Source organism: Polyodon spathula, chromosome 3 (assembly GCF_017654505.1).
Source record: "Polyodon spathula isolate WHYD16114869_AA chromosome 3, ASM1765450v1, whole genome shotgun sequence".
Lineage (NCBI taxonomy): Eukaryota > Metazoa > Chordata > Actinopteri > Acipenseriformes > Polyodontidae > Polyodon > Polyodon spathula.
Genome location: NC_054536.1, coordinates 21479452 through 21489676, shown reverse-complemented (window position 1 = coordinate 21489676; position 10225 = coordinate 21479452).

Here is a 10225-nt window from a genome sequence, read left to right as displayed (position 1 = left end):
AAAAGAAACCACTGGATGATATTAACTTTTTTGATTTTTGATTTTTTTAAAATAAAATGAAAACATTAGATGAGGAAGACTGCTGTTACCTTTCTTTGTGATGGATTAGGACCACGAGAGTTCTGGAGTGTGTCGAGTGTTGCTGGAACAGTGCTGTCAGCCCTCAACACTGTTTATTAGAAAACATGTGGTCATCACTAGTCAACCAGGAAATCCTTCAACTTGCTCCTTTAAATGTCTATATAAGGGATTAGGTAGATATATGCCACTATTGTTCCTACACAAGGGTAAACATGATTCATATAAGTTATGAAACTTAGGACTTCTAAAAAATGATTGTAGTGTTAGCTATATTATTGTTCTGTCTGAATGCATCATTTTTCTACTATGTCAGGTAAATGTAGAACTCCATATTTAATAGTCTTAATTCTATCAAAACACCCAAAACATATAATTTGATAGCATTTTAATATGAGGGAGACCTTGTGCTAAGAGAATAAACTCACAAATCTAACAGAATGGATGGTTTGGCTTACTCTATATCTGACACCCTGATGCCCTCTACTGAATGCTATATAGCTTGTAAAGACTCTTTATACTAAAATAAAACCAAATTGTCTTCCTTGACATAGTATATGCAACACCTTGTACTTTTCATGTATTTACTGTGTGTGTGTGTGTGTGTGTGTGTCTGTGCGTGCGTGGGGGTGGGGTCGATGTTTGATGCAACACTTCATGTATTTACTGTGTGTGTGTGTGGTGTGTGTGTGTGTGTGTGTGTGTGTGTGTGTGTGTGTGTGTGTGCGTGGGGGTGGGGTCGATGTTTGATGCAACACTTCGTGTGTGTGTGTGTGTGTGTGTGTGTGTGTGTGTGTGTGTGTGTGTCTGTGCGTGCGTGGGGGTGGGGTCGATGTTTGATGCAACACTTCATGTATTTACTGTGTGTGTGTGTGTGTGTGTGGTGTGTGTGTGTGTGTGTGTGTGTGTCTGTGCGTGCGTGGGGGTGGGGTCGATGTTTGATGCAACACTTCGTGTATTTACTGTACTGTGTGTGTGTGTGTGTGTGTGTGTGTGTGTGTGTGTGTGCGTGCGTGGGGGTGGGGTCGATGTTTGATGCAACACTTCTATGGTGTGTGTGTGTGTGTGTGTGTGTGTGTGTGGTGTGTGTGTGTGTGTGTGCGTGGGGGTGGGGTCGATGTTTGATGCAACACTTCGTGTATTTACTGTGTGTGTGTGTGTGTGTGTGTGTGTGTGTGTGTGTGTGTGTGTGTGTGCGTGCCTCACCCACCTGGGGGTGGTGGTCTATGTTGTGACACACAAACTGACACCATTTACACATCACAAACAGTGTGTGTGGACATGTGTCGGTACCCCCCCATGGGGGTTGTTTTACGTTTTATTAACTGTTAATGTATGTACTGTGTGTGTGTGTGGTGTGTGTGTGTGTGTGTGTGTGTGTGTGTGTGTCTGTGCGTGCGTGGGGGTGGGGTCGATGTTTGATGCAACACTTCATGTATTTACTGTGTGTGTGTGTGTGTGTGTGTGTGTGTGTGTGTGTGTGTGTGTGTGTGTGTTGTGTGCGTGGTGGGTGCCCAGCGATGTTTGATGCAACACTTCATGTGTTGTTCATGTACTGTGTGTGTGTGTGTGTGTGTGTGTGTGTGTGTGCGTGCGTGGGGGTGGGGTCGATGTTTGATGCAACACTTCGTGTATTGTGTGTGTGTGTGTGTGTGTGTGTGTGTGTGTGTGTGTGTGCGTGCGTGGGGGTGGGGTCGATGTTTGATGCAACACTTCGTGTATTTACTGTGTGTGTGTGTGTGTGTGTGTGTGTGTGTGTGTGTGTGGAACCCGCACGGTCGGTGTTTGACCCCAGCCAACAAACTACGTGTGAAGCACATCCTGTACTGTGGTGTGTGTGTGTGTGTGTGTGTGTGTGTGTGTGTGTGTGTGTGTGTGTGGGGTCCCCCCCCCAGCTACAAACTACGTTGTGTGTGCGTGTGTGAAGTACATAATGCGAAAACATTCCATGTATTGTGTGTGTGTGTGTGTGTGTGTGTGTGTGTGTGTGTGTGTGTGTGTGTGCGTGGGGGGTGGGGTCCCAGCGCGTGTATGTTGCAAAAACTACATGTATTTACAAAACTGTTTGTGTGTGTGTTGTGTGTGTGTGCGTGCACGCGACCCCAACACCAGCACACAACAACTATGTTGATGAAGTACAGAATGGGTGTGTGTGTGTGTGTGTGTGTGTGTGTGTGTGTGTGTCTGCATGGGGGTGTGTGTGTGTGTGTTTGATGCAACACTTCATGTATTTACTGTGTGTGTGTGTGTGTGTGTGGTGTGTGTCTGTGTGTGTGTGGTTTTACGTTGTGAAGTACAAAATGACACTCAATGTCCTGCTGTGTGTGTGTGTGTGTGTGTGTGTGTGTCTGTGCGTGCGTGGGGGTGGGGTCGATGTTTGATGCAACACTTCATGTACTGTGTGTGTGTGTGTGTGTGTGTGTGTGTGTGTGTGCGTGGGGTTGGGGTCGGTGTTTGATGCAACACTTCGTGTATTTACTGTGTGTGTGTGTGTGTGTGTGTGTGTGTGTGTGTGTGTGTGTGTGTGTGTGGGTGGGGTGTGGGTTGGGGTCGGTTGTGCTGCAACACTACGTGTATTTATAAATCTGTGTGTGTGTGTGTGTGTGTGTGTGTGTGTGTGTGTTGTGTGTGTGCGTGCATGGGGGTGGGGTCGATGTTTGATGCAACACTTCATGTATTTACTACTGTGTGTGTGTGTGTGTGTGTGTGTGTGTGTGTGTGTGTGTGTGTGTGGTGTGCACCCCAGTGGGGATACTACCGTTGTGATGCAAACATACAAACCTTTGTGTGTGTGTGTGTGTGTGTGTGTGTGGTGTGTGTGTGTGCGTGGGGTGGGGTCGATGTTTGATGCAACACTTCGTGTATTTACTGTGTGTGTGTGTGTGTGTGTGGTGTGGTGTGTGTGCGTGCGTGGGGGTGGGTGGGGTCGATGTGTGATGCAAACACTACGTGTGAAGCACCACCAACCGACTCACACTACTGTGTGTGTGTGTGTGTGTGTGTGTGTGGGTGTTGGGTCCCACCCCCCACCACACTACGTTGTTTGAAGCAACAATTCGTGTGTTTACTGTGTGTGTGTTGTTGTGTGTGTGTGGTGTGTGTGCTGCATTACCCCCCACCGATGCTACAAACTACTTTGTGAATTTACATAAAACTGTGTGTGTGTGTGTGTGTGTGTGTGTGTGTGTGTGTGTGTGTGTGTGTGTGTGTGTGCGGTGTGTGGGGGCCCAGCGATTGTTTGATGCAACACTTCATGTTGTTACATAAAATGTGTGTGTTGTGTGTGTGTGTTGTGTGTGTGTGTGTGGCACCCCCACCCCAGCCACCCCCAACTATCCAACACTTGTTGTAATAAATTCAGTATTGACTGTGTGTGTGTGTGTGTGTGTGTGTGTGTGTGTGTGTGTGTCTGTGCGTGTGCGGGGGGTGGGGGCACAAACTATGTTGTGAAGTTACATATTGAGGATATGGTACACACACACACCTGTGTGTGTGTGTGTGTGTGTGTGTGTGTGTGTGTCTGTGCGTGGGGGTGGGGTCGATGTTTGATGCAACACTTCATGTATTTGACTGTGTGTGTGTGTGTGTGTGTGTGTGTGTGTGTGTGTGCGTGCGTGGGGGTGGGGTCGATGTTTGATGCAACACTTCGTGTATTTACTGTGTGTGTGTGTGTGTGTGTGTGTGTGTTGTGTGTGTGTGTGTGTGTTGTGTGTGTGTGTGTGTGTGTGTGTGTGTGTGTGTGTGTGTGTGTGTGTGTCTGTGCGTGCGTGGGGGTGGGGTCGATGTTTGATGCAACACTTCGTGTATTTACTGTGTGTGTGTGTGTGTGTGTGTGTGTGTGTGTGTGTGTGTGTGTGCATGGGGGTGGGGTCGGTGTTTGATGCAACGCTTTTCATGTATTTACTGTGGCGGTTTGATGCAACACTTTTGTTTCAGAGCTCTCTGTCAAGTTGTTGGCAATTTGAGTAACGTAACTGTTATTACTGCCTTTGTAAATATGAAACTACCATGTGCCTTAACTTACAAAGATCAAGTTTTATCCTGTGTATATAGAAATACAGAAGACCCATTTTTTAAATATGTAATAATACACAATTCTGTGGTTTGTTGACAGTGACAGAGAAATGTAATAAGTATGAATCCCAAACTAGCTTGATATTTAGACTGACAGAAATAAATAAAGTCTATCCCATACATTTATATACCTGTGCCCCAGTTTGTTTAAAGGATTAAAAATACATTAAATGGGACATATTACATTGACTGAGATGACAGAGTTGCTGTTGCTGTTGTTGAATGCATTAAACCGTGTTGGCAATATTTTCTAGAATCTATCCATAGTTCAAATGTAATTAGATATAAGCTGACACAAAACTGTTGAATTCTTATTGATTTCCTATTAATCAACCCATGATATATTGCACATTATTTATAAAAAAACATTATTCATTTACATCTACCTGCTTTAAAAATGGTATCCCACAATGGATATATCAGTATTACAAAAGAGCTATAAAGATGCTTTTAATTTAAAGAGCCATTATCAGAATTAGACCTTAAAAAAAAGTGTGTTTTGGTGCTGTCGTGGAAATAACAATACTAAAATTGAAATACGTGTGGGAAGTACGGCCCACTTGTTTTGAGGAAACAAGTTGATGTCGTTCAGAAGTACCAGGATCAAGATAATTTTTCTGCTAACCTGTAATTCAAATACCGCTGCAGTGACAGTGGATGAGAATGGCACTCCTCGCTATCTCCTGTAATAACAAATGACAAAACTTATTTTACAGTAGTAAGAGACATGTGCAAACAATGTATAATGTGGACTAGGTATTGAACTGAATTTGGTTTTGCTAATGTAGCAGTATTATAATTTATTTTTTTACAAAAGTGTCATAGGTATTATAAAAGGTTTGAAAAATGTATGTATTTGTCTGCCGCCCGAAGCATGCCTTCCGTTTTGTAGCTCTTCTCTGGTTAAAACATATATATATATATCGATATTTTGCATCAGTTTTCTAATCTGGGTAAGACGGGGTTGTTTAGAAGTATCTCATACCTTCACAGTTGTTATCACTGGAAACCCAGTTAACTCAAGTGCAGTGTTCCAACCAATCCCAGATGATGTTTTGGGTTATGTATAATAGGTGTAACAGAAGGAAGTGTTCTTGCGTGGGTCCTCACTGAATGAGTCAGACACAGGGCATTGGGTAGATTTAATAAACACACAGCAATGGAAGCCCCAGTGTCAGATTTAATAAAGAAAACAAAAAAAAAAACCCTAAAAATAAAAGTTTGCCTCACAAAAGGCGAGCGTGGGTCGTGACCTGTTAAGACTCCAAGACACAGGTGAGTGTCAGATTTAAGGAACGAACGTTGTCCTTTGGGTTTCTAAAACGGAATGAAACCCATCTCTATGTTCGGTCGGCCAAGTCTGCAGAAGTTCCAGCACCGTAGGCGGCAGGCTGGACGGAGGTCGGCTCACATATCGGTCGGCATGGAGTCTAATATGTCAGATTTAATAAAGAAAACAAAACAAAGCTAAAAATAAAGGTTTGCCACACAAGGCGAGCGCTGGTCTCACTAAAAGAGATGCCCTGCTCCAGGAACCGATTACACAATGAAACCCTCTCTATGCCAGCCTTTATGCATAGTTCAGAGGCGCTGGAGAGGTCGGTCATCCGTCGGTCGGCCTGTCTGTCTGTCTGTCTGTCTGTATCTCTCTCTCTCTCTCTCTCTCTCTCTCTCTCTCTCTCTCTCTCTCTCTCTCTCTCCTCTCTCTCTCTCTCTCTCCGGGTCATCGTGGCTCCGCCCATTCTGCCTCAGCGCTCTCTCTGTCTTAGCCAGATCTCCAATAGCCCCACGCCATGCAAGCTAAGTTAGGCTCTGGGCCAGAGCGTAACGGGATGGGGCTCCCCTCTACACTGTCCCATCTGTCAGTCACTCCCTATTCTATTTATATATTGACAAGCACAACTTCCTGTCTTTGTCTTGCGTTTGTTTCTCTTCCTCCTCCTCCGCTTCCCTTTCAATGCTGCATTCCCTTGCACAAGGTTCCCTCTGGAGGTGAAGTGAGGCTCACTCCCCCAGCCTCGGGGCTGGACTCAACGCCCCCTGCCGATGCAGCTCAGGTTCTCCCGCGGAGTCAGAGGGGACCCCACACACAACTGTTCTATCGCAGATCATGAGCTTTGCCTTGCCTCATGGCTCTATCCTAATCCTACTCTTACTCTACCCAGGCTTGATTCCTAACCTTGCTATGGCCTTCTAAACATTTCCCTTATCCCAGGTCCCTGACGGTACCTCTCCATAGAAGCCGAGGTCGACTCCTGGTGACAGGTACCTGACTGCCCCCTTTTCTTTTCCAGGTTCTCCAACCGTACTCGAGAGCCTTTCCTTCCCCATCGCCAAGTGGAGGGGACTCCTGCCTATCCTATGTGTTTTACAGTCTCCCACACCGACTGAGAACACTTCTGCGGTCCTCCGAGAGTGAGGGTCTGTCCTGTCCTGTCTGTTCCGTCTCCTAACACTCCCTAATAAAAACCCTTCAGCCCTTGCAAGTGCCCCGTGAAATACTGGTTGGGATCACTCTGGGTTGTTGTGACGGTCCTGGCTGGGCAGTGCCTTCGCAGGCACCGTGTTGCAGTTGAAGGGTTCTGTAGTAGTTATCCTGCAGAGCGGACGCTTTCCTCCTTGATGTAAACAAAGCACCCTGTGCAGAGCGGACGCTTTCCTCCTTGATGTAAACAAAGCACCCTGTGCAGCATAACGGTGGAGTCACCTTGAGCTGTGGCCCAGACGCTTTTTCAACTTTGTAGATAATCATGGTCAGCACCTGGCTTTGGTTATACAATTCAGTCTCAGTTTTGCTTGTAAATGTGCTAATTGTTTTTTGTATGACATTTCAGTAAAGGACGAAAATAGTATTTAGTATAACAGTCATAATTAGCAGCTCCACTGCCATTGGCCAGTTAACATGGTCGCTCTTGCATTTCTCTTTTACTGGAAATACCTGAATGAACTAGATGATAACATTGTAACCCTCAGGCTTTGCAAAGGTTTTTTTTTTTTTTAATAATTCATGTATAAAATTCAAGATTTATGCTTTTTTTTTGTATTTTTTTTGTTTTACTTTTTGTTCAAAATAACTTTTACAGTAGATCAGGTGTAAAATGAACAATAATATGTAAATATGCATTTTATTTTTATTTTATTTTATTTTTAATATGTCATTGTAAAAGAACAAAACTTTGCTGTCTGCATGTCTTTTTTGTATTCAAATTTCCAGGCAAAGATTGTCTTTTTTCTATTCAAAATTTCCAGGCAAAGATTATCTATTATAAATATATTATTATTATTATATATAATAATAATAATAATAATAATAATAAATAATAATAATAATAATAATAATAATAATAGATATGTGAGATTTTTGTCCTACTGCTCATATACATGTTATTGTGAACTGGTGCTGCCTTTAGGAAATGTATTCTGCTCCTTCAATTAAAAAAAGGTTTAAAGTTTTTATTTCAGGTTATCTCTAAATGCAGGTGTGCATCATTTGAGATATGTGTGAATGTCTATTCAGCTTGTCTAATTTCACTTTTGTTTTTAGAGGTGGGGTTGCATTATCTCTCAGTAGCCCCCTCTGCAGTGAGCATGTGTTACTGCAAGAGACAGCAGACTGGATTTACCTCCCAAAACTGTATTTATTCAGTGTGTTCCCAGGGCAGGAAAGAGTTAAACGTAAACTGTCATTGTTTTTGGCCAGGCTTGACCCCCAACACAGCAGGCAACACATTGGTGCATTTTGATGTATCTGCCTTCTACAATTAAAAACCCAGCTACGTTATAGCTTTAATACAAACAAGTATGTTAGGTTTAATGCCATTCTTGTCTTAATTCTTCCCAGCTCCACATGATTTTCTGACACATTGGATATCCAGTAGACCCCGAGCTGTGTCAAAACCCGACACTAATCTGTGTTAATCAGAGTGTCCTTGCATGACATTGATGTTGGTGTCATATTTCAGACAGCAGATAAGAGTCTGAGCACTGTCTGTTGAATTATTTTCACTCTCCTGCCCGATATGACAGGGTCCAACATTTCCCTGTAGCTATAACTAAAGTAGCACAATATGAGTCAGCCTGTATTGTAAGGACCCAAATTCCACTGGTTTTGAGGGGGATGAAATATATGGTTTAAAGAAAACAATTTAAAAACTGTGGCATTGCTTCAAGTTTGAAGTTAATTTATTGCAGCCTATTTTTCTTTTTGTAATTTATACTATCTCTTTTAGAGTAAAAGTGTACAATTAAAACCACAGTTGCTTCACATGAAGTGAAACACATGATATTATTTACTTGACAATGCCAGCAGGCAAATTAAATGTATAACAATATCTCCCCACTTACACAACCCGGTCTCACTATCAAAATAGTGCAGTAACACATTGCTGTGGGAGATGCACTGTGAATTGTATTGTGGGGTTTTTGAACACCTTAACCCCTCAAAAAATCAGGAAGTTCAACTTGGAAACTGTTTTTGTTTTTTTACTTGCATTTTACTGACTGACAGTTTTCAAGTCTGTTTTCTAGCTTTGTAACAATGTGTTATAAGCTATGAAATGCAAATCCATTCTTTGTGCTCACTTATACATGCCTAAAGCTTTTATAGAAATCTGTTTAATTTAAACTAGCAGGCACAATTAATAAAAACCCAACTAAATCATCTTAAGATCAATAACACAGCTGGAGTGCATTGTTCAGCCAGCTACAGTACCCAATAATCGATAATAAATTTCAATAAAACATATAATAAGGTGATAAAAATGAATTTTAAACATATGCTAAGGATCACCTGATTAGAGTCCAATTTTCAAGATAACTTTGCATATGAAGTTCTGGACTGTTCATTTTGAAATACGACCTGCATGAATGCCTATTAATCATTTTTGATATTGGTTGTAATCCCAGCATGTGATGTGTCTACAATGACAGTATTGTAATACTGTCATTGTAGACACATCATATGCTGGTATAATCAAGTCAAAAGAGTTATACAGCATGACTGGTTAAAGTATTGTAGCAATGGAAATATTATACTATACATAAAGGACATTCACATTAATAATGTGCTGAATTTGTTTAACCAATACCTCTATGTTCTTTGGGCTGAGAATGTTTTTTATTAAAGACATTGAATTAATTGAGTTACATATTTTTTTGTATAGCTGCTTTTGTAATGTGGAGGTTCACATCATTATCTGTGGATCTATATTCCCTTAACAAATAGCCTCAATACTACATTGGCTGTGTACTAGTGGAAATTACTTTTATGCTAGCCAATATGACTGATTAAATGTCTCAAAATCCTTCTTACTTTGTTAAAATTGGTGACACTCAAAGAAAATGTAATTAAGCTGTCTTTCTTGAGCGCTAGAGGAAATCATCACATTGTCTGTAACTGTGGAGAATACAATACTGTGTGTCCCATTCTCTCCAGGGCACACTGATACTCTCTGACACCTCAATTCCAGTTCTGTCACCACAGGGCTCAGACAACAGGCACCAGCTCGATGACATCTTTAATTATCAGCACATAATTTACATTGCGAGTCATAAATTGACCTGTTACTGTATATAAACAAACTATGTCCTAGAGCTAGAGGATACACTATAAATGTAGATGATTGTAGTTTTTACACACATTAAGATGGCTGAATAAACGATGAGCCCCCAAGACAAATATTCTGTTTATAGAACAAGCACAGCGATTGGAAAATAAAGTATGATTAACCCTAAATTAAACAGACAAATGCAGGTTAATGACTGAGATCAAGATCTGCATCTGCTTAGTAATGTATTAACATTTGTCTAGGGTTCAGAAAATATCAAGTTAAATATCATTATGAACAGAAATATTTACAGCAAAAAACAAAAGGGGCTTGTGAGAAAATGTTCCCATGATAATGAGAGGTAACGGTTATTAAACCTTTACATAGGATTAACTTATAAGAAATCAGTTTACAATTCACAATAAACTCTATATAGTAAATTTCTCTATATAGTAAATTTGTTCACTCTCTACTTAAAACTTCTTGTGCCTGTCCTAGTATTAGTATCTACTGATACGGCTGTCTGA